The sequence below is a fragment of the Carcharhinus amblyrhynchos genome, unplaced genomic scaffold, assembly GCF_965287045.1.
Source record: "Carcharhinus amblyrhynchos unplaced genomic scaffold, sCarAmb.v2.hapA scaffold_38, whole genome shotgun sequence".
NCBI classification, from domain to species: Eukaryota; Metazoa; Chordata; class Chondrichthyes; order Carcharhiniformes; family Carcharhinidae; genus Carcharhinus; species Carcharhinus amblyrhynchos.
Genome location: NW_027649779.1, coordinates 1,034,421 through 1,054,462, shown reverse-complemented (window position 1 = coordinate 1,054,462; position 20,042 = coordinate 1,034,421). Strand labels below are relative to the sequence as shown.

Below are 20,042 nucleotides of genomic sequence, written 5' to 3'. Positions count from 1 at the left end.
TGCAGCCCTGCTCAGTACAAACTGGGTCCGGGAAGCTCTCTTCCGCGGTTTGCTGCTTACACCACATGCTTACGCAGCGTTTTCACCCACCTGGGCGATCCATTGCTCTCTCCGTACCGCCAATCACTTCTAACAGATTTCCCAGCCCAAAACAAAAGCCGATTTCCATCGCCATTACTCACACTGCGCATGCTCCAGACAAAGCTGGCCCCGCCCCCGTCCGCTTCTATTGGTTGGAGGACCGAACGCACCACCCCCTCTTTCCATTGGTCGATACCGCCGTCGATCAGTCCTGTATTGTGACGATGACTTGCTGCTTGTCCAATAATAAGAGTCTCAGTGTAACAATGACACACACAGGCTCCAGTCCAATCAGAGTGGAGATGGAGCACAGAGAAAACCCAGCAAACACTGACTGACTCTGAGTGTAACATAAACAGTGTTTGTTCACATAATAAGAGTCACATTGCAGTATGTTAGTGCACACAGTATTAGATCCAATTTCCTTTTAAAGTTACTATGAAACCTGCTTCTAGTACCTATCGGGTTGTGCATTCCAGATCATATTATTGTGTAAAAAAAATCTTATCACCCCCTTCAATACTGTTGTCAATTATATTAAATCTCTGTGTCCTCTGCTTAAGGTCTAGATTGTAATAACTGAGAGAGGTTTAGGGCAGAGATTACAGATACTAGGCTCAGACTGCAATAACTAAGAGAGGTTAAGGGCAGAGATTACAGATACAAGGCCCAGATTGTAAGAATTGAGAGAGGTTTAGGGCAGAGATTACTGATACAAGGCCCAGATTGTAATAACTGAGAGAATTTTAGAGCAGAGTTTACTGATACAAGGCCCAGATTGTAATAACTGAGAGGTTTAGGGCAGAGTTTACTGATACAAGGCCCAGATTGTAATCCCTCTGGGAGGTTCAGGACAGAGATTACTGACACAAGGCCCAGATTGTAATAACTGAGAGGGTTTTTTTAGGCAGAGATTACTGACACAAGGCCCAGATTGTAATAACTGAGTTAGATTTAGGGCAGCGATTTCTGATACAAGGCCCAGATTGTAATAACTGAGAGAGGTTTAGGGCAGAGATTACTGACACAAGGCACAGATTGTAATAACTGAGAGGGGTCCCCTTCGCCACATCAGGGTGTGGTGTGAGTTTACATCTCTCGGTTATATTGGGAGTCAGTGACAATGTCCACTTTCAGGATAAATGACTTTTAACCTTGGACTGCACCATTGTTTTGATGTAGACTTGGACAATGACCATCATTGAGATTTACCGGATTTGTCAACAAATATCCCATTGATTTCTGAATAATTACCCCAACATTTGCAAAGTCTCTGTTTCTCATTTGTGTGTAAAATCCCTACAGTACAGGGGGAGGTCATTCGGTCCATCAAGTCTGCACTAACCACAATCCCATCATGCCCTGTCCCCGTATCCCACACATTTACCCTGCAACTCCCCCTGTCACTAAAGCATGACCAATCAACCTATCCCACACATCTTTAAACAGTGGGAGGAAACCGGAGCACCCAGAGGAAACCCACGCAGACATGGGGAGAACATGCAAACTCCACACAGTCACACGAGGCCAGAATTGAAACAAGTCACTTTGAGGCAGCAGTGCAAACCAGTGTGCCACAGTGGTGCCAGTATCTGGTGGTTGTTCACAGTTGGCGAGGGGACAATGTTAAATAGACAGTTTAGTCAGATTGGATAACCATTTGGATTTACAAAAGTGTTGCCAGGGCTGGAGAATTGTGGTGATGAGGAAAGACTGGATTGGCAAGGTTTGTTTTCCTCAGAGCAGAGGAGGCTGAGGGAGATCGAACTGAGGTGTCCAAAATTATGAGGGAGCCAAGACAGGGCGGATAGAAAAGGCCTGTTTCCCCTGAGCAGAGAGAGGTAACTTATTGTGGGTGGGTGGGGATGGGGGAGGTAGGAGGGGGGTTAGTGGGGGCTGCACAGATATAAAGTGATTGGTGGAAGGATTAGAGGGGGCATTAGGCAAAGGGTTCTCATTCAAGGGATGGTGGGTGTCTGGAATTTGCTGCCTAAACTGATGGTTCAGAAATCTCTCGGCTCACTTGCCTCGCACACAGATCTATGGCTGAAATGATGGAACCTGTAGAAAGGGGAGCTAGGGGCTGGATCGCTGGAAACTGGGGTTATAGTGAAGGGCTAGTCTTTATTTCCCAAGCTGGTGAAGATATGATGGGCTGGATGGCCTCTTTCTGTGCCACAACCTTTCCCCTGCTTTCTGTTAGCCCTATTGATGGGCAGAATGGAGGAGTGAGCTGGTTTTTAATTAGTAACAAGAGCAGGAATGACGGAAAATGTTGATGCGAAGCTGATTTTTTTTACTGATTTCCAGCCCTCCCCTCATCAAAGTGAGCTAGAAATCATCACCACCCCCCCCCAACCCCCCACCTGTCCTGTGCTCCCTCCAAATACACTTGCCTGAGTGGCAGCACATTAGCACAGTGGTTAGCACTGCAGCCTCCTAGTGCCAAGGACCCGTGTTCAATTCCAGCCTCGGGTCATTGTCTGTGTGGGGTTTTCATGTTCCTCCCATATAGAGTCATAGAGGTTTACAGCATGGAAATAGGCCCTTCAGCCCAACTGCTCCATGCTGCCCTTTTTAAAAACCCCTAAGCTAATCCCAATTGCCTGTATTTGGCCCATATCCCTCTATACCCATCACACCCATGTAACTGTCTAAATGCATTTTAAAAGACAAAATTGTACCCATCTCTATGACTGCATCTGGCAGCTTGTTCCAGACACTCACCACCCTCTGTGTGAAAAAAAAATGCTCCTCTGGATACTTTTGTATCTTTCCCCTCCCATCTTAAACGTAGGCCCTCTAGTTTTAGACTCCCCTAACTTTGGGAAAAGATACTGACTATCTCGCTGATCTGTGCCCCTCGTTATTTTACAGAACTCTATAAGATCACCCCTCAGCCTCCTACGCTCCTGTGAAAAAAGTCACAGTCTATCCAGCTTCTCCTGATAACTCAATCCATCAAGTCCCAGTAGCATCCTAGTAAATCTTTTTTGCAATCTTTCTAGTTTAGTAATATCATTTCTATAATAGGGTGACCAGAATATCTGTGGGGTCTGAAAGATGGGCAGGTTAGGTGGATTGACCATGCTAAATTCTCCCTTCATGTCCAAAGATGTGAAGGTTGGGGGGATTAGAGAGTATTGTGGGGTTACGGGAATAGGGTAAAATGCTCTGTTGACATAGACTTGATGCACTGTCCGGATTTTATGATTTTAATGGCGGTGGAGGTGCGGGGTGGTTTGATATCTGGGGGAGAGTGTTGCAACACAGTGGCACGGTGGTTAGCATTGCTGCCTCTCAGCGCTAGGGCCCCAAATTCGATTCCCGGCTTGTGTCACTGTCTGTGTGGAGTTTGCACATTCTCTTCATGTCTGCATGGGTTTCCTCCAGCAGTCCAAAAGTCCGATGCATTGGCCATGCTAAATTCTCCGTCAGTGTTTCCGAACAGCAATGTGGCAACATTGCAGTGTTAATGTATGCTGACTTATTAGTGACACTGATAAATAAACTTAAACTGCAGGTCTAGGTATTGCTGTGACAATGCACCCTCTTGTTTAAACACTCTGCAATGCTGAGACTGGGGAGAGGAGTGAACAACAGGGAGCAGCATTGCAGCTTCTCTCCCCCCATTGAAACTGGGATTGTTGCTCCATCTGCTGCACCATCCCCACCACATCCACTGGGGGGCAATCTGGACAATGGGCTGCAGGCAGACCTCACTGCGCCTGCGCCACACTCATCTGCGCCAGCGGCCATCTTACGTTGCCAGGGGAGACGGCCAGCGGCCATCTTTCGTTGCCAGGGGAGACGGCCGGCGGCCATCTTGCGTTGCGAGGGGAGACGACCGGCGTCCATCTTGCGTTGCCAGGGGAGACGGCATCTCGCGCGCGGCACTCTGGGGGAATTCCCCTCCTGCACATGCGCCCAGACAGTTACCTTGGAATCTTTTAATATTTTGAATCTTGATGATTATTATTCACATCCTCACCCGTCAGACTTTCGGTTCCTTCTCCATTCGGGAAAATCGTTTCTTTTTTTTAATTGCGACTATTTTTCAATCACACCCGCGCGGTGCGCTCTGGGAAAATACTACAGCACATGCGCGGTTCCGCCACCTGCCTCTTTATAAAAATATGTTTTTTATTTAATTTTAATTCCGCTCCGGGCGGGATTTCCGGGTGGGAATTTCTCTCACTTTCCACATTTCTGAACCGTCGCTTTTCCCTCGACGGGGGGAGGGGCTGATGGTGATGTCACTGCAATATCGCGGCTGGCTCCGCCTCTCTACAGGACCCGGATGTTCCGCCAACGAGCAGCGGCCGGGCCGGAGTGGGCAAGAGGTGACACTGGGCGGAGCAGCACCCGGGCGTGTTACAGCGACCCCCGGTGGTCAGGAAGGGAAATAGCAGCAGCGCAGTTTCTGCCCAAAGGCTTCCCCAGTTCAGCTGCTCAGAGACACTGGGCACCTCTTCAACTGGAAACTTCAGCTTCTCACATTCACCCCCTGTGTTCAGTCATTGTTTAATAAACAACCTCTGTAGTGAAATCAGAAACAACTTGTTCGCATTAAAGATGGTGGGAATCTGAACCATTCTGCTCAAAAAGCTCTGCTTGCCTTGAAATTTCAATTGAAATGTTCAAGATGAGAATTTATAGATACAAGTCATGTTGTATGTGGAACGCTCATGATGCCACAATAAGATCAGCACAGACATCTCACAGGGTTGTGTGACTGGAGAAGATGTCAGAGACGGAGTCGTTAAATATAGCGAGGGGGATTGAATATAAAAGTAGGGAGGTCTTGCTGCAACTGTATAGGGCATTGGTGAGGCCGCAGCTGGAGTACTGTGTGCAGTTTTGGTCGCCGCACTTACGCAAGGATATTTTGGCCTTGGAGGGAGTGCAGAGGAGGTTTACTAGGCCGATGCCGGAGTTGAGGGGGTTGAGCTATGAGGAGAGGCTGAATAAACTAGGCTTGTACTCGTTAGAGTTTAGAAGAATGAGGGGAGATCTCATTGAGACGTATAAGATGATGAATGCGATGGATAGGATAGAGGTGGAGAGACTCTTCCCACTCAGAAAGGACAGTAGGACTAGGGGGCACAGCCTCAAGATAAAGTGGGGGGGGGGCGGTTTAGAACGGAATTGAGGAAGAACTTCTTCACTCAAAGGGTGGTGAATCTCTGGAATTCTCTGCCCGTTGAAGTGGTGGAGGCTGCCTCGCTAAATATTTTTAAGACACGGGTTGATGGGTTTTTGATAAGCGAGGGGATTAAGGGTTATGGGGAGAGGGCGGGAATGTGGAACTGAGACACGACAGATCAGCCATGATCTTATTGAATGGCGGGGCAGGCTCGAAGGGCTAGATGGCCTACTCCTGCTCCTATTACTTATGTTCTTATGTAAATATAGAGCTACAGAGTCTGAAGCTCAGTTTTGGGTAAAGAAAAAAGGCAGTACAAAGAACAAAGAAAATTACAGCACAGGGACATGCCCTTCGGCCCTTCAAACCTTCACTGACCATGCTGCCCGACTTAACTATAACCCCCTATCCTTCCGAGACCATATCCCTCTATTCCCATCCGATTCATGTACTCGTCAGCTGACTTAAAAGTCACAACAGCATCCGTTTCTACTATCTCTCCCCAGCAGCGAGTTCCAGGAACCCACTACTCTCTATGCGAAAAATCCTGCATGTCCATCCACTTTAAACCTTGCCCCTCGCACCTTAAAGCATGCCTTCATCGGCCGGAGCATTTTGTTGCTGAACATTACCTGAATGTCGATGTGAAACCAATCGTATCTTCGCTGTGGCCTCGGCCTCAAATGCTTTGTGTCAAATAAGAAATGATAAATTGTTTGATGCATTGCCAGGAAAGAAACTTCCCTATTTTGACTCCTGCACATATCAGCAATCATCAAGTCTACAAGACAATTTAATCGGTTTAGGTGCTGACTAACATAGTTAATCAACATCTGAAACATGCTCGGGTGAGGGAAGTCTGTATGATTTCAGTTTGGTGCTGAATATTGTCAGAATCTCGCTTTTACAGTCATATTATCTTTGCACTGAACTCAGCTTGAAATGCTTTCTCCAAAGTCAGAAATGCTGAATATTATGAAAAATTTCACAAAATTGTGTAAATTCTCTAAGACATGTTGAATTTTGCCCAAAATGTATTTGAGGTTAGCATTTATTTAATATCCTAATCTTATTAAATGATTTTTTTTCGAAATAAATAACTTAAAATAGTCGGTTACTGTTCATTAGCAATTTCTTAACATTACTTTCTCCAGACAAGCTGAAAATATGCTTGCCAGCATTTGTCTGAATAAGGATAAAGCTATTAAATACCTTTTTCATCGAAAGTAACAAGGAATTTAAGACCACCTTTTAAAGGTTTGTACTGAGCCAACCAGGAGTCGAACCTAGAAACTTCTGATCTGTAGCCAGACGCGTTATCCATTGCGCCACTGGCCCACATGGGAAAGTGGGATGGTTGTTACATATTAGCTCGACGTTTCGAAAGTTTCAGGCAGAAACATTGTCAAAAAGTTTGCGTTAACTTGTGAGGAAAAGGTCCATTGTTCAGATTGTCTTTATTCATTTCCTATCATCCCGCATTGCCCTTGAATTGAGTAACAGCAGTTGATCGGGTTGGCAAATTCTCCTCTCGATTCGGACTTGGTGATAAACTTAAACCAAATGCTCGACAGTCAACCCATCATCTGTATTTGCAAATTAAAACAAGGTTCTACCGAGATTTGAACTCAGATCGCTGGATTCAGAGTCCACAGTGCTCACCATTACACCACGGAACCCAACACATGGGCACAAGCTGAAAATCGTGAATCTATACTTGTGCCAATTTGAACAGAGAGAAATATCAGTCCCGTTGCACAATTATTCATATTTATATTTCCCTTGCTGGTTCCTCCTGTAAAAGCGAGTAGGCTACTTTCCACTGCATTAAATTTCACTGTAACTGACCACATTCAAACACCAATGTTTGCATCGAACTGACATAAACTTTACTGCAGTAAATCCACTGAACAACATCAGCTTATCACAGCTCTGCTTTCATCACACTGGAAGCCAATGTGAAAAATATAAACAATTTCAAACCTTAACAGACAGGAAGGAGTGTGTGAGTGCGGACAATTGGCGCTGTGCACATTCCTGTAATCAGTACCTGGGAGAATCAGGCAGATGGGATCCTGGTGGTCTCGTGGTTAGGATTCATTGCTTTCAGATGTCGCAGACTGGCCTCGATATATGAAGATTTAATGCATTTTTTAACGTAAGAGTAAAAAGCTTTGCGGTTTTCCTTTATCCGACTTGCCAAGGACTTCTCATGCCCCCTACTAGCTCTCCTCAGCCCTATTTTTTTAACTCATTCCGAGCTAACTTGTAACCCTATACAGGTGCCATCAAGTCTTGAAAGTGGAAGTTTGGCCTGGTGTCGCACTGGGTACCAGCTTTGAAGAAATGAAGCAACTTAAAGCATTTGCAGAATGGCATGATGTGTATTGTCGTGATATGAGTTGAGTGTAAGAGGCAGTGTGCAAATGATTTGAACACGTTTTGAGCGTGTTTGGACTGATGTGGAGAAAGCAGAGGCATATTTGGGAGAATGAGGCTGTGTGAGAAGGGGACTGTTGCAGAGTGTTTGTGTTTTGGAGGAAGGGTGAAAGTTTGAGATGCGGTTGTGAATGAAAGGAAGGTGTTGAACAGCATGAGAGGCTTGTGCGATGTTGCGTGTGAGATTTGAGTGAGAGCATTTGTGGGCATTTGGGAAATGAGAGGACAAAGTAAGAAAACTACAATGCTGCTGAGTGTGAAGAGAGAGCATGTGGGGGTAGTAGTAGCAAGCGCAGCATTGGTGGTTCAGTGGGAGAATTCTCGCCTGCCACGCGGGAGGCCCGGGTTCGATTCCCGGCCAATGCAAAGCGTCTTCTTTCTCCGTTCACTCTGTATATTGAAGCGAATCTGCTGCCAAAATTGGGGGAAAGCAATGGAAATATTAATTCCTGGAAGTAAATCCTGAGGGAAATGGATCACAATATTCGGAAGGTGGTGCAGTTGTGAATGGTGTTAATGATGATTGAGTGGAAAGTATTGGAAATTTGGGCTACTGGTGGTTAGTTCCCTTCCTGCCTGTGATAAGAGACATGGATGTATTTTACCTGCCCGTTCACAGGAGAAACACTCGACAGCAGTACTGCAGGATCAAGAGAACTAAAGAGACTTGTATAGAATTGTAAACAGTGCGGTCATGTTGCAGTTCTAGAACAGGTTTTCAGAAATAGAATTGTGGTCATTGACACACTAGTTTAGAATATATTTAACTGCTGTGTCTCAGTCTCTGTGGCGCAATTGGTCAGCGCGTTCGGCTGTTTAACCGAAAGGTTGGTGGTTCGAGACCACCCAGGGACGGAATTTTGCTATTTTTCTCACTATCAGCATTCACGGGTAAACAGTTGCCTGCTTCAACTCATTGAAAAGTCTGGAACTACGAGAGAGAATTTGGCAGTGTACAAGCGGAGACATTGTATATACCTCTGATTCTGTGTGTGCCCTTGTATCTTTCGAGTTACGAGGATCTCAAAATGTCTGCGCCTGAATCTTGGTGTATCTGAATCTAGTGTGCCCCTGCATCTATATGTGTCCCTGAATCTGTGTATGCCCCCTTGTATCTCTGTGGGCTCCAATACCTGTGTGTGTGTGTGTGTGTGTGTGTGTGTGTGAGAGAGTGTGTGTGTGTGTGTGTGTGTGTGTGTGTGTGTGTGCGTGTGTCCCTGTAAATGTCTGATTCTTTGTGCCTTTTTTAAGACTAAACCGTGAAAATGTCTGATAAACGAATTACAGAGGGCAGCAATGTTTACCCACTAAGATTCTGAATTTGATTAACGTCTGATAACTGCATCGAATGTACAATTTGAAGTTTCAAATCATCCCAACTTCAATCTCCAGACATTATCTCCCAATGGGAAATGAAGAACACGATTTATCTGCGGTGCCTGGTTATAAAAAGGGCGAATACGTCAGCCGAGATCCTTCTATAAGCTCCAATCTCGGACAATATCGTTCAATATTTATATTTCAGTTACCGGTTCGCAGACTCACAAGCACAGCGCCTGCAGTCTCTGTGGTCCGCCAGCAGATGGCGGTGATGTATCATTTCTATCACAAGGTTAGTGCAGCAGGTTTGAGGAGATATTTGAGGACAATTTATTTCCCTGTTTCCATGGAAAGGGAACAATCAGTAAAGCAATGGCATTAATATCTCTGTCAGTAAGATTCACAGGGAAATCTGGCCGAAGGATAATGAATTTAATACTTGCCTTCATATTTACCTTCCGGCTAGTGAAGATGTCGATTACCAGCTAATTATTGCATAACCTTACATTTTAGTGATTTAAAGATTTGTCCATTTTATCATCCAGACATTATCAAATAATATTTCCTCATAATTGGACACATGTCTCTTTTTCGCTGGATTTTCCATTCCTCGGCCCTCATTTTTTTCCTTAGTCCGTTCAGAAATCCAGCCGAACCCTGCCTCTATAATATGTTCTGTGTATATGTAAATATAGTTCCTTGTTATAATTTTTAACTTCAGCACAATTCGAGCCCTAACTCACTCTGATCTATAACACAATTTCATCCACACAATTATATTGCACTTTTTAGTTAATATCCATCTATTCTTCTCACTCGCTCTTTGTTCGATTCCATCTATTAGACACATTTGATAGAAAAACAATTAGTGAGAAAGTGTCTGCTTTATTAGTGATACACGGGTGTGTTCAGTAGTGCATGACATAGAGCCGAGCACAATAATATCTGAGATGGAGCCTAATGTAACGTAAGTGAACTCTTGACTAAGTAATAATAGTCCAGAGACGATGACTTGTAGCATTTATCATGGCATGTCTATATGTATTAATAAATGAAGCGGCATGTAATGTAGTGTACACAGTTGCAAAGTCTATTGCAATAATGATTCAAATGAGTCAAACGCAGTATATAAAGAGACATGGCCTAGTGCATTACTGTACAAGACTGCACCAAATGTGTGATTGTAGTGAACACTGCCATGAACAGTCATAAATGAGACAAGGTTAATTGTAGCCCTGATAGAAGCAAAGCCCAGTGCATGAATAAAAAAATTAAACTTCAGATTGCGTGATCATTGGTCCCAAACTGGTTTAGAATATATTTAGCGGTTGTCTCAGTCTCTGTGGCGCAATTGGTCAGCGCGTTCGGCTGTTAACCGAAAGGTTGGTGGTTCGAGACCACCCAGGGACGGAATTTTACTATTTCCTCACCATCAGCATTCACGGGTAAACAGTTGCCTGTTGGCAATGGGTCCGTGGGTGCCAATAAAAAATAGCTGTGAATTGTTTCCGGCTGTACTGTTATCTGGTATTACCAACATTATTTAATGACGATTGACTTCAAACATATTACATATAACATATAACATTATATATACATATACACATATATATATCTGTACACCATTACATATATATATCATTATATATATAAATGCTTCCATTATACCTTTAAACATGTAAAAAAATTGAAAAATGAGCTTGTGGCTGAGCATTTGTTCCAATTCCATATTCCTGCTTCCATTCATTCCTGGATAGATCATAAATCTGTCAAACCCAAACTGAAATGTGTTCAATGATGGAACATCAGAACCCTCTGGAGTAGAGAATTCCCAAGATTCACGAGCCTTTGAGTGAAGCAATTTCTCCACATCTCAGTCCGAAATCATCAGCTCCTTATCCTGAGATTGTGTCCCCGTGTAGAAATAAAACAAAAGGCAGGTGGCGCATGGATAAATTAATATGTTAAAATTAGTCAGCTTCCCTGTTGGTCCAGTGGTTAGGATTCGGCGTTTTCACCGCCGCGGCCCGGGTTCGATTCCCGGTTAGGGAATGTAGATTTTTTGCTGTACAACAATCCTGCGTTACTTCCCAGTCTGTACCAGTTCTGTCGGAATCAGCATCAGAGAGATTTCCTCTTTAGTATCTGAATTGGAAATGTCAGATTTAAAGAACAAAGAAAAAAAGGAGCGACAGGTTACAAAGAGCTGATGATACAAATGCTGAGATTATTCGAAGAAAGATGAAAATGATGCATTAATGAATGGGTAAAAATCATTGATCCCTTAGATATTTGCGAGACGAACGCTTTTAAATGTTGATGTTGGGGATAAGTTGTACAATCAGATTGAAAGTAACGGTTATCTTCCTGAATTCAGTGACATGGGCTCTCAGTCTAACCATCGGAACCTGCAGCAACACAGCCTAGTTGAACATTGCAGACAGGCTGATTTGCTCCGTTAGTTTTGCAGTTGTTTCTGTAGCGTAGTGGTTATCACGTTCGCCTCACACGCGAAAGGTCCCCGGTTTAAAACCGGGCAGAAACAATCATTAAGCTTGCTTATGGCGGGGAAGGGAAATTATTTGGTTTCAGTTTGTTGCTGCACATTATCCGAAACTCAGTGTTAAAGACATGTTATCATTTCTCTGATTTCATCCTGAAATACTTTCTGTGAAATAAGGTGCACTGACGGGGAAGTTCGATTTTGACACCGAGCATTTATTCGCATCTCGTTCAGTCTCCAACAGAATTTAATGGGTTTATAGGTGCAGACGAATATGGTTATTCACCATCAGAAATTTCTGATAGTAGTGTGTGCTCAAACAGTCAGATACAAGTAATACTGTAAGTGAACTAGAGGAAAAGGCGCACATTTCACAGAAGAATCACATGACGAAAACGACACTACACACACTCCTGCATTCAATCATACAACAGCAGTAAGTATCAAAATTTAAATCCATTTCGCTCGCGTTGGGATTCGAACCCACTCCTCCACGGAGACTGGAGCCTTAGACCGCTCGGCCATACAACCACATTGACACGCGTCAGAATCATATTATTTAATGGAAATGTTACTGAAATTCGTTTAAAGAAATGGAGTTGGGAAAGGCCATCGGGAGGATTGAGCCTGATCCTTCTCTGAATCAGGTCAGCCGGAACTGTGTAACAAACAGAAATCACCTCACTTTAGAAACACAATGAGCTGCACTGAAGGGACACCATCATTTAAACTGTCCTTAAGCTCGTCGTTTCTTAATTTCCTGTTGCTCTGTTTTTTGAAGGGAAGTAGTGGGGGCGTGGAGGTGGCCTTCGCGTGATATTCGTCTCCATCGAGTATACACTGAAGGCTCTGAAGAAGATGTCTCAGCTTCTGAACTCTGGGGACTTACTGGGGGTGGGAGAACACTCTGACTGCCGGGTCCCGGAGTAACAAGGTAACACTGAGCTGGTGATGGCGGAACCCGGGTGTTCCAATGGTGCAACGCCATCGTTTTCACCACCATGGGCTCGATGACAGGTGTCAAGTGTGGAAATAAGCAGAGTGCGGTTTTTCTTAATGAGAAACCTGCCTATTGTGTGACGGAAGAGAACGAAGAGAAAGGCTAAAATGACGATGATCCGCTGATTGGGAAAGTCACTGCCAGCTTCCCTGTTGGATCAGTGGTTTGGATTCTGCACTGTGGCCACAAGTTTATATCACTTGTGTGTGATATAAACATGACAATGTGAAGGAGAAACTTGTATTTGGTGAATAAAAAGACAGAAACAAAACAAAAGGCAGGTGGTTCATGGATAAATTAATATTTTATAGAGCATTTACCAGTTTCCCTGGTGGTCTAGTGGTTAGGATTCGGTGCTTTCACTGCCGCGGCCCGGGTTCGATTCCCGGTTAGGGAATGTAGATTTATTGCTGTACAACAATCCTGCGTTACTTCCCGGTCTGCACCAGTTCTGGCGGAATCAGTATCAGGGAGATTTCCTCTTTAGTATCTGAATTGGAAATGTAACATTTAAAGGACAAAGAAAAAAGGGAGCGACAGGTTACGAAGCGCTGATGATACAAAATGCGGATGTTTATTGGAAGAAAGATGAAAAAGATGCATTAATGCATGGGCAGAAATCATTGCCCCCTTAGATATTTGCCAGACGAACGCTTTTAAATGTTGATGTTGGGGATAAGTTGTACAATCAGATTGAAAGTAACGGTTATCTTCCTGAATTCAGTGACATGGGCTCTCAGTCTCACCATCGGAACCTGCAGCAACACAGCCTAGTTGAACATTGCAGACAGGCAGATTCGCTATGTTACATTGTCAGCTGTTTCTGTAGTGTAGTGGTTATCACGTTCGCCTAACACGCGAAAGGTCCCTGGTTCGAAACCGGGCAGAAACAGTCAATAAATTTTCTCGTGTGGTGGAAGAGAAAATTGTTTGATTTCAGTTTGTTGCTCAACATGAACCGAAGTTCGATGTTAAACACGTTATCGTTGATCTGATATCACCCTCAAATACTTTCTGTGAAATTATAAACACGTTATTTTGACGAAAAGACAGGGAAGTTCGATTTTGACACCGAGCATTTATCCGCATCTCGTTCAGTCTACAACAGAATTTAATGGGTTTATAGGTGCAGATTAATATGGTTAATCACCATCTGAAATATCTGATAGTAGTGTGCGCTCAAAAAGACAGATACAAGTGATATTGTAAGTGTACTAGGGGAAATGGCACACATTTCACAGAAGAATTTTTTTAAAATCGTTTTTCATCACTAAGAAACAGGAAAAACCGCTCAGACAGATGAGGGAATCGAGACTCAGTGCGGATCTACTGAACTTTCCTGTAACGGACCGAATTTATGTGCCTGAATGTTTCAATCCCATAATAAAAATGGTGATCAGTCCCTTTGCCTCCCGTTGAATTTCTCCCTGTGGTAAGAGACGTGGATTTATTTTACCTGCCCGTTCATAGGAGAAAGGGAATAACCAACACACTACAGCAGTGCTGCGGGATCAACGGAACTAAAGAGACTTGTATAGAGTTGTAAACAGTGCTGTCATGCTGCAGTTCTGGAATAGGATGCCAGAAATAGAATTGTGGTCATTGACCCACGACTTTAGCAAAAACTGTCTCAGTCTTTGTGGCGCAATTGGTTAGAGCGTTTGGCTATTAACCGCCCAAAGGTTGGTGGTTCGAGAACCACCCAGGGACGCAATTTCACTACTTTCTCACCATCAGCATTCACAACGAACAGTTGCCTCTTGGCAATGGGTCCGTGGGTGCCCATAAAAAATAGCTGTCAATTGTTCCCGGCTGTGCTGTTATCTGGTGTTAGCAGCGTTATTTAATGACGATTGATTTCTATCGCATCACATGTGACAGAGCCCGCGCCGCCATCTTAACAAAGCATTTTTCCTACACCTCCCTTGACCCGTGTCTATGCTTATGGTACCCCCATTGGAAACCAAATTCAGGGGAGAATTATTTAGGGGCAATTTGTTACTCCAATCAGCCTAACAGCACATCTTTGGGGTGTGGGAGGAAACTGGAGAACCCAGAGAAAACCCACGCAAGCACAGGGAGAATGCAAACTCCCACAGACACTGGCCCAAATCCATGTATCTGCACAGCTAGCAGTGATAGTCACTGAGCTGTTGTGTTGCCCATCTGCTGGTCCAGTTTTAAGCACACACTTCGACGCGAAGTACTAGGCCACTCTCGAAACATCCAACAGCAGCCCACACACGACCCACCGTGTTCATGCCCCTCGTTAGACAACAAGGTGGGCCGATACACCTGCGGAGTAAAAGAGACAAAACATCAACACATGTAGCATTAGATTTCCAGTAATGTCCCGAGGCTCTGACCCTCATTTAAAACCGTCCCCTGTAACCCTCCATCCGCGTTTCACTCATGTTCCTATCTAAGTAAACCTTAAACAAGTCCAGCGTGCCTGCCTCCACCACCTTACTTGGTAGTGCATTCCATATCCCCACGACCCTCTGTGTGAGAAACCTCCCTCTAATATCCAAAACTGTACATCTCCCCCCTCACCCTTAGCTCGCGACCCCTGGTGATATTTGTCTCCAATCTAGGAAAAAGCCTGCCTCTGTTTACTCTATCTATACCCTTCATTATTTTATACACCTCTATCAGACCCGCCCCCCCCCCCCCTTAATCTCCGTCTTTCTAAGGAAAACAGCCCCAGTTTACCCAATCTTTCCTCATAACTCAGTCCTTCCAAACCAGGCATCATCCTGGTAAACCTCCTCTGCATTCTCTCCAGGGTCTCCACGTCCTTCCGGTAGTAAGGTGACCAGAACTGGACACAGTACTCCAAATGCTGTCTAACCAACATTCTGTACAACTGTAGCATTAGACACCAGCTCTTATACTCTATACCCCTTTCTATAAAGGTTAGCATTCTGTAAGCTTTCTTTGCCACTTTCTCCACCTGTGTTTCCACCTTCAGAGACTTGTGCACTTGCACTCCCAGGTCCCTCTGCATTTTTATACTCTTAATTGGTCTACCCTTTATCATGTAACTCCCCTCTACATTATTCCTTCCAAAATGCATCACCTCGCATTTATCAGGATTAAATTCCATCTGTCATCTATCTGCCCAATATACTAGCCTATCTATATCCTGCTGTGTCACCTGATAATCCTCCTCGCTATCCGCCAATCCTGCCATCTTTGTGCCATCTGCAAACACTTATGACTTAACGACTTGTCCCCGTTACCCTCCGTGATGAAAGCCTGCCGTGTTTTACCTTCCAAGTTTCACAGGAGCCACAGTGATGAGGTTGGTGGGTTTTGGAAATTGAAAGTGCCGCATAAGCAGTTTGCGGGACTATTTCACCTCACTGCCCATTTCCTGTTCCAGCTAACATGAATCACTGCTTTCATTGGCTGAAACAGTCATTTGTGTGTGAAATAAACGTTACAATGTGAAAGATAAACTTGCATTTGGTGAATAAGAAGTCCGAAATACAATAAAAAGCAGGTGATTCATGGATAAATGAACATTTTAAAGAGCTTATACCAGCTTCCCTGGTGGTCTAGTGGTTAGGATTCAGCGCTCTCGCTGCCGCAGCCCGCGTTCGATTCCCGGTTAGGGAATGTAGATTTATTGCTGTACAACAATCCTGCGTTACTTCCCGGTCTGCAACTATCAGAATCAATATTCGGCAGATTTCCTTGTTTGCGTCTGAATTGGAAAAGTCACATGTAAAGAACCAAAAAAGAAAATAAGAGAGAGGGCTGATGACACAAAATGCTGATACGGGTTAAAATCTGGCTGTTAATGGGGGAAAGTTTGTTGTTTCTACCGACACAAATATCTCGCAGATCTGGGTCCAAATCTCTGATTCAATGATAAGAAAACATTTACTTAAATGAAATAGTAAACTTTCCCACCTCCAGTGAAGTGGAGGCAGTTTTCACTCAGAAACCAGTAACTGTGAGTTTAACAATGTGGGAAGGAGAAAGACTCAGTTTGAGCGGTGACATTGCGGGAGGAATGGAGAGCTGGAGTTCACCCAGAAAAGCAGCAAAGTTTAAAATCAATGGTGTCCAACGTTGGATGGTCCATTAACGGTGATAGAACATAGAACATAGAACATTACAGCGCGGAACAGGCCCTTCGGCCCACAATGTTGCGCCGACCAGTCTTATTTTAAAAAAAAACATTGACCCACTAATCTAAACCAATCCCTTTTCGTCCATAAACCTATCCACCAATCTCTTAAACGCCCCCAAACTAGGCGCATTTACAACTGCAGCAGGCAGGGCATTCCAGTCTCTCACCACCCTCTGGGTAAAGAACCTGCCCCTGACATCCGTCCTATAACTACCCCCCCTTAATTTAAAGCCATGCCCCCTCGTGCTAGCTTTCTCCATCCGAGGAAACAGGCTATCACCATCCACCCTATCTAAACCTCTAATCATCTTATATGTTTCTATAAGATCCCCTCTTAGCCGCCTTCTTTCCAGTGAAAACAACCCCAAATCCCTCCGTCTCTCCTCATAGGACCTCCCCTGCATACCAGGCAACATCCTGGTAAACCTCCTCTGCACCCTCTCCAAAGCCTCCACATCCTTCCTGTAATGTGGGGACCAGAACTGCACACAGTACTCCAAGTGCGGCCGCACCAGAGTTGTGTACAGTTGCAACATGACGCTGCGACTCCTAAATTCAATCCCCCTACCAATAAACGCCAAGACACCGTACGCCTTCTTAACAACCTTATCTACTTGATTCCCAACTTTCAGGGATCTATGTACACATACACCTAGATCCCTCTGCTCCTCCACTCTATTCAAAGTCCCCCCGTTAGCCCTATACTCAACACATCTGTTATTCCTACCGAAATGGATTACCTCACACTTCTCCGCATTAAACTCCATCCGCCACCTCGCGGCCCAGCTCTGCAACCTGTCCAAGTCACCCTGCAAACTTCGACACCCTTCCTCACAATCTAATTTAATGTTATTCAGCAGAATCACCACAGGATGGTTTATCACAGATTGATGCTAAAACTTTGAATGGAGTGAACTGCAGTAACATTGAATGCAGTGGAAAGGGCAGCACGGTAGCACAGTGATTAGCACTGATGTCTCACAGCGCCAGGGACTCAGGTCCTCGGGTCACCGTCTGTGCAGAGTTTGCACGTTCTCCCCGTGCCTCCGTGGGTTTCCTCCGGGTGTTCCCGTTTCCGATTCAAAGATGCGTGTTTTAGTTTGATTGGCCATGCTAAATTGATTCTAGTGTCAGAGGGATTAGAAAGGTAAATATGTGGGTTTACGAGGAATAGGGCGTGGGTGGGATTGTTGTGGGTGCGGACTCGATGGGCCGAATGACCTCCTTCTGGAGGAATCGAAAGAGGTAATGCAAATATACATTGTTTTGGATGAAACTAAATGTATTTTCACTGCCATGTAAAAGCGGACCTGACATCTGCACTGAAATGTGATGAGGTTGGAAAAACTCAGGACGTTACATGGCATGTGTGCATAAGGAAACAAAGATAAACCTTCACCTCCATCACCTTTCATTAACATTGGGAATGTTTAGAAATAGAGGAAGTTTTTTAAAAAGCGAAATCCAACAAGGTGGAAATATAACAACATCTGGCAGGGTGGAAATTGCGATGGGTATTTGGTCTGTTGCAGCTTGTATGAACTGATGTTTGAAGACAGTGCGAGACAAAATGCAATGCAATTTGCAGAGAAAACCAGCAATGGGATCCTGCCGAAACCCGGGATTGAACCAGGGACCTTTAGATCTTCAGTCTAACGCTCTCCCAACTGAGCTATTTCGGCTGTCTGGTAAAGTAGAAGCTTCCGTCTCCCAAATATCTAAGAGAGCAATGATTTCAGCCCATTCGTTTATGCATCATTTTCAGGTGTTGATCTGATTTGCTTTAAACGTCATGTTTTTTTTTTCTCGAACATGTTATTCCAAAACTTTAATGCAGTGGGAAACATCATTATTCATTTTGAGAGGAGGAACCAGCAGAGACAATGTAATATCAATTGCTGTGGGCAAAAGATAGGCTTCTGGAGCCAGTCTAGTTGTTTCCCCAGTAAACCGGGTCTGCTTGCCCTGAGTCATCACCGTGTTTCTGGAGTGTGGTGGTTATCACAAGGTCCGGGTTAATTCTGTAAATATCTGGTTAGAACGAGGAATGATGGGAAGTGTACAGCTTTAGTTAAAAAATGCAAGTCCATCATCTTAATTCTTGATCAGTTAATACAGTCTCACTGTTTGTAATCCTGTTATTATATCATGATGTGGAGACGCCAGTGTTGGATGGAAGTGGGTACAGAAAGCATTCTCACAACACCAGGTTAAAGTAAAACAGAACAATTTGAATTACGAGCTTTTGGAGCGCTGCTCCTTCATCAGAGTGTTTAACTCGGCAGTCAGAAATTCACTGTGTGTGTGCTCTCGAAAGGGGCCACTTGCACACACTGCTTTACTCCAGCAAATTGTTCAGTTGGTAATGTTTCTGTTCGTTGTTCTTGACGAAAACGACACAGTACACATTCCTGCATTCAATCTGAGCTGTGAGACCAAAACTCAAATCCACTTTGGCAGCGGTGGGATTCGAACCCACGCCTCCGACGAGACTAGAGCCTTAATCCAGCGCCTTAGACCGCTCGGCCACGCTACCACGTGGAAAGCTATCACAATAATGTCATTTGAGATAATGTTACTGAAATTCATTAAAACAATGGAGTTTGAAAAGACCATCAGGAGGATTGAGCTTGCTCCTTCACTGATTCAGGTAAGTCTGAACTTAGTAACAAACAGAAATCATCTCAAATCAGGAACACGATGAGCTGCGCACAGTAACATGCAGTGAAGGGCCGGCATCATTTAAACTATCTTTAAACTTGTCTCTCCCCAATTTCCTGCCAGAAATGACAAGAGAATCGCCTGTTGAATGTGCTCAGGATCTGAACTTAATGACACGTGGCGAAATTATGTTTTATATGTTCATCCAGGCAATGACTCACATTTATTTTCACAGTTTGGATGGGAGCAATAAATTTTCAATTTCAGATCAGTAATCCGAACAGCAGGGAAAAGTCAAACTCTAACCACCAGACCAGCAGCTTACAGCGTGTTTTAGAATTTACTTTATCCAAGCTGCTGTTGTTACTTTACTTCTCACACCAGACCACTGTCATCACAAACAGCTTTCTCCCGCAACATGACACCTTCTGCTTCAGCACCATCCATGTGTTTGGCCAATGAAAGCATGCACGAACACTCCAGTGTGAGAACCACTTTCGCTTCTGACAGTTCGAAACCGGACAGAACTATTTCCAAATGCTTTTCAATGCAGAATGAGGGAAAAGTTTTATTGTTCAGTGTGTAAACCATTTTACCTTGCAACAACATCTCAATCGTTAGCATTTTGCAGTCTATCACTGACCTTCTCTTTCTGTGTTTGTTCTTGAACCGTTTCACATGTGAAATTTCCAGCTCTGATAGAATCTTGCAAACCTCACTCGGCTGATTCTACTAGATCTGCTTTCGATCA

At 44.2% G+C, this 20,042-nt stretch overlaps 8 non-coding genes across 8 annotated transcripts; 6 read left to right on the top strand and 2 right to left on the bottom strand.

Annotated features, from left to right (window-relative positions):
• The first annotated feature begins 7,961 nt into the window (after positions 1-7,961).
• On the top strand, positions 7,962-8,032 carry trnag-gcc (transfer RNA glycine (anticodon GCC)). The gene has a single exon. It is a non-coding gene; the product is annotated as a tRNA-Gly (tRNA).
• A 2,290-nt stretch (positions 8,033-10,322) lies between these two features.
• On the top strand, positions 10,323-10,396 carry trnan-guu (transfer RNA asparagine (anticodon GUU)). Its single transcript has one exon. It is a non-coding gene; the product is annotated as a tRNA-Asn (tRNA).
• Positions 10,397-10,966: 570 nt separating this feature from the next.
• trnae-uuc (transfer RNA glutamic acid (anticodon UUC)) lies at positions 10,967-11,038 on the top strand. Its single transcript has one exon. It is a non-coding gene; the product is annotated as a tRNA-Glu (tRNA).
• Positions 11,039-11,458: 420 nt separating this feature from the next.
• On the top strand, positions 11,459-11,531 carry trnav-cac (transfer RNA valine (anticodon CAC)). The gene has a single exon. It is a non-coding gene; the product is annotated as a tRNA-Val (tRNA).
• Positions 11,532-12,814: 1,283 nt separating this feature from the next.
• trnae-uuc (transfer RNA glutamic acid (anticodon UUC)) lies at positions 12,815-12,886 on the top strand. Its single transcript has one exon. It is a non-coding gene; the product is annotated as a tRNA-Glu (tRNA).
• Positions 12,887-13,308: 422 nt separating this feature from the next.
• trnav-aac (transfer RNA valine (anticodon AAC)) lies at positions 13,309-13,381 on the top strand. The gene has a single exon. It is a non-coding gene; the product is annotated as a tRNA-Val (tRNA).
• Positions 13,382-18,239: 4,858 nt separating this feature from the next.
• Positions 18,240-18,312, bottom strand: trnaf-gaa (transfer RNA phenylalanine (anticodon GAA)). Its single transcript has one exon. It is a non-coding gene; the product is annotated as a tRNA-Phe (tRNA).
• Positions 18,313-19,084: 772 nt separating this feature from the next.
• Positions 19,085-19,166, bottom strand: trnal-aag (transfer RNA leucine (anticodon AAG)). Its single transcript has one exon. It is a non-coding gene; the product is annotated as a tRNA-Leu (tRNA).
• Between the last annotated feature and the right edge of the window lie 876 nt (positions 19,167-20,042).